The sequence below is a fragment of the Triticum urartu genome, chromosome 7A, assembly GCF_056163025.1.
Source record: "Triticum urartu cultivar PI428250 chromosome 7A, HENAU_Tu73, whole genome shotgun sequence".
Taxonomy (NCBI): Eukaryota; Viridiplantae; Streptophyta; class Magnoliopsida; order Poales; family Poaceae; genus Triticum; species Triticum urartu.
In genome coordinates, this window is record NC_141879.1 from 184,272,800 (window position 1) to 184,277,542 (window position 4,743).

Consider the following 4,743-nt stretch of genomic DNA (forward strand, 5'->3'; position numbering starts at 1 on the left):
GAACTCCCTAAATAGTACGGCGCATACTCCAATTGGATCATGCACTTCGACGGCTCTAAAATGCTGGCTGGTCTGGGGCTAGCGTCGTCCTGACGTCCCCCACCGGAGATACGGTGCAATACGTACTCCAAATACTATATACAGACTCCAACAACGCAGCCGAATATGAGGCCCTGTTACACGGTCTCCGGATGGCAGTTTCCATGGGCATTCAATGCCTGGAGGTGCGTGGGGACTCGAACCTCGCAATATCCCAAATAAATGGAGACTTCGATGCCAAGGATCCGAAAATGGCGGCATATCGCAATGCCGTCCTCAAAATGTTAGCTTGGTTCGAGGGGCTTGAATTCCATCATGTGGCTCGGGAAAGCAACCAGGCGGCGGACATCCTCGCCCATATCGGCGCTAAATGCGACCCTGTCCCACCTAACATCTTCCTGGAAAAACATTTTAAACCATCCTTGGTATGGGAAGGGGACACCGGCAACAATAGTCCGGACCCGGCCACAACCCCAGATACTGAACACTCTGACACAATCGGAGGCTCTGCCATCGAAATAATACATTCAGCCCACGTAATAATGGCTGTCATCGCCCCGTGGACAGAACCATTCCTGGCCTACCTAACCAAGAAGGAACTACCCGAGGACCAAAATGAGGCATGCTGCATAGTGAGGCGATCTAAAGCCTACAAGGTCCACGAGGGAGAGCTTTATAATAAAAGCACTACCGGAGTCCTTCAAAGGTGCATCTCCGAAGAGGAAGGGCGGAAGCTTTTGGCAGAAATCCATGCCGGACTTGGCGGCCATCACGCCGCAGCCTGGGACCTTGTAAGCAAGGCCTTCTGTACAGGTTTCTATTGGCTGACGGCCTAGGCAGATGCGCAGCATCTGGTCCAGCATTGCGTCGGTTGCCAGCTCTTTGCAAACCAAAGCCATATGCCGCCTACCGCTCTCCAAACAATCCCGATTACTTGGCCCTTCGCGGTCTAGGGGCTTGATATGGTCGGCCCCTTAAAGGGGGAACCCATAAGAAAAAATACTTACTGGTCATGGTGGATCAATTCACCAAATGGATAGAAGCCAAACCTGTCAAAACGGTTGAATCCGGGCCAGTGATAGACTTCATATCCGGGGTCGTACACCATTATGGCGTCCCCCGCAGCATCATCACTGACAACGGCGTGAACTTTACAGCCGACGAAGTGAAACTTTGGTGCAGCAACATGGGCATCAAGCTCGATTATGCTGTTGTCTATCACCCGCAAACTAACGGTCAAGTCGAGCGAGCGAATGGTCTTATCATGAGCGGCATTAAACCCAGATTAGTGCGATCCTTAAAGGAGTCAAACACGCACTGGGTAGAGGAGCTCGACTCCGTACTATGGGGGCTGCGGACCACGCCGAATCGCACTACTGGATACACACCGTTCTTTATGGTGTACGGCGCAGAGGCGATTTTGCCTTGCGACATAATTCATGACTCACCTTGAGTGCACATGTACGAAGAAAAAGAGGCCGAGCTCGATCGGCAGGACAGTTTGGACGCCCTGGAGGAGGAGCGCGACGTGGCAAAGGCCCGTTCCGCATTCTATCAGCAACAGGCTCGAAGGTATCAAAGCAGAGAAGTACGGGCCAAAACCTATTACGTTGGCGAACTAGTTCTACGCCTGCCGGATAAGAAAAAGAACAAGCTCAAGCACAAATGGGAGGGTCCCTTCATTATTGACCTGGTTCTGACCGGTGGAGCGTACCGTCTACGGGATGCATCGGATAATCGACTCGAGCCAAACCCATGGAATGCAGCCAGACTCCAAAGATTCTACGCCTAGAGACGCACTCTATGTTTGTCTCCTTACCTCTGTCAATTTTTTGCATATCTGTCTTTTCTCTCTTTATCCCTTTTTACTCTCTTCAAGGCCCTTAAGGGCTATACTTGTGTCCTGGTTATACAATCTCGATGCGCTAACCGCGCTCATTATACCTGGGGGCTTCTTATACAGAAGCTTAATCTAATTATTTTCCTGGGCTTTACGTCCCATACATGTGTTATTCTTCCGCATATACCTTTTTTCGCCATTATATGCATCGATATGACTTAAGTTTTGGCCAAGCTGGGTTGCCTAGCTCTAGTATTTATGCCCTACGTTCCCGTTAATTCAGCTAGGGCATAAGGGGAGCACCTCTGCGATTGTTACTGTCGGGTCAGCCGGATGTGTACCTCAGACTTGGTGAAGCCGAAAGCTAGCGTCCTTAAGGGAATATTCGGTCGGTGAATTAAAGATGACTTTTATCTAATTTGAAACATGCCCCCAGATGTTTATATCCTACGCCTCTTTTCACAGTTCGGACATGCACATTAGGGCATGCGTACCCAGGGAAAGGAACCCTTAACGGAACTATTCTCCCTGGAAGATGTTTCTTACTACCCATGTAATATAACATAACTAGTTGGGTACTTATCTGTTCAAGCACTTATGACCCCTACGCCTGGTCTCCATGCATACCCCAGTTTTTTACATAACCAAGCGGGTATTCGGATACACTCCGGACTGTCGGGTCCAGAGGTCGAAGCGAAAAGGTCCGCTATGACAAATGATTTACAATCCGGCTAGGGACATTACATATGTCACTTGAATTACACAGTCGCTAAGACTGATTCAATTCTTCTTCTATACCATCCAACAAGCTGTCTATCCTACAATCCCGTTGGGAATACTTTGCGGCTAATTCTACTTGATCATACACTAAACTGACGGGGCTCTCTTTCCCATTGGGCCCCATAGGTCCGACCTCGGCCATGTGGTTTGGGTCCTCTTTGGTATATCATGTCTTCACCATATCCCAGGCTTCCCTTGCACCTTGTCGGCAGGCTGATATCTTCCATAATCGGAAGCGCCGTCGCGCTCCCTTGAGCTTCTCTATAAGCTCCCCCATGCCTCCTGGCGGGGACGCGGATGGCCACAAGGCTTGGGCAATACCCTGCATCACCTACCGAACTTGCTCGTGCAGTTGTGAGAGCTCTGGTAGAAGATCACCCGAATACCCAGGCATATCCTCCGCGGGTCGACCCGTCAGCTTACCTGCAGACATAACTCTGTTAGCCGGCTTCTTTGCCGAACTCCTTTAAAAGTTCGTTCAAGCACTTACTAAAAATGCCGCGCCAGAGCTGTTTATTCTCCTTCACGGAGTCCGCAAGCTGGGCTCGGACATCTTTCAGTTCCACGCCTAGCCGGATATTGGTGTCTTGGAGATCATTTTTCTCTTGCCTGACTCGCATTAGCACGCGCTCGCCAGCATTTTGCTGTCGATCATCACGTGCCGCATCCACCTCCACAGCCTCCAGATTCACTCCGGGGCCACCTGCAACATCTATTGTTAGATTTGCATACATGCCGCATACTACCTGGTACCCGTATTCTTTGCAATGGAGACAAGTGTTACTAGAGGGACCCTTCTTGGACTCCTTCAACGCGGCAACAGCGGCCCCTAGCTGGGCCTTGCACTCGTCCAGCTCTTGAGACAATTGGGAATTCTTCTCTGTAAGAACCTGCACAAATAATGATCCTTAAATCAGTTGCGTCAACTATTTCAAGTCTCAGGGGCTACTGATACATATAATCGTCAGATTTTCTTACCCGTATATCCCTTACATACTGATCCGTGGCTCTGGCTAGACCACTTTGAGCGGCACGGATGTACGCGTCTCCCGAATTGAAGGCATCAAATGCCTCTGGCGAGAAACAAGCGTCACAGAGTACGGCCCGGCGACGCACATGATTCATGGCGCTCTTCACTTCGGAATTTTTAGCGGATAGTCTGTCTGCATCCTCTGTAGGAGGAACATCCGGCGTCTGCCCCACGTTAGCTTCCGCCTCTATGTCCGGCTCTGGAGCCCGACTGGTCGAGGCGTGATTCGCAACTTCTCCGGATATAGTCCGGCGAGCATTTTTTCTGCTGGGAAACACAGACGTCATTATATTCTAAGAAAGACGACAACCATGGAGTGAGGTTTTGCGTCATACCTCTGTGTCGGCGTCTCCATCCTGACCGCCTTCCTTTTTGGCCTACCCGTCTTCGATGCCTCTTGTTGGCGAGTTGCTGCAGGTTTGGCACGGCGTCCCGAAGGCCTTCCCTGTAAAACACCATATGTGTACAATAGGTGAAGTGCATAAAAGGGGATCCTTTTTGGGATTTGGGACTTTGGTTTTTCTTACGTGCGATAGAGGGAGTAGTCCAGGATAGTCGGACATTATGGCCACCATGGCGTCATCACAGCTCAATTGATAGAATTGCCTGTCTATCAGCTCCATGAATATGTCTGGATCCTCCTCGAGTCCGGGATCAAGGGCCCGGTTAGGGTCCTCCAGATGTGGAGGTGGGCTGTTGACCTCCCTTACATCTTTTTGCAGTTCCTGCCGTGAAATGGCAGGGTGAGTACCTACGACAAATAATGTGGGAAGGTTGGGAGTAAAGAGGTACAACTCACCCATCTTGGAGGGTTGTACATGGATAATCCATCCTGTGGCTTAATACAGATGAACTCCTCTTCCTCTCCCTTGAACAACTTGGACATAATTTTTGCTAAAGCAGCAGCGGAGTCCGGTCCCTTGCTCCTGCAACGGGTGGCATAATCTTCCCCGTTAAAACACCATAGGGGGTGCCCTCAATATTGAAGTGGCTTCACCCCCCGCATTATGCATATTGACATAACCTCGATTATTGTCAATCCTGATTGAGCCAA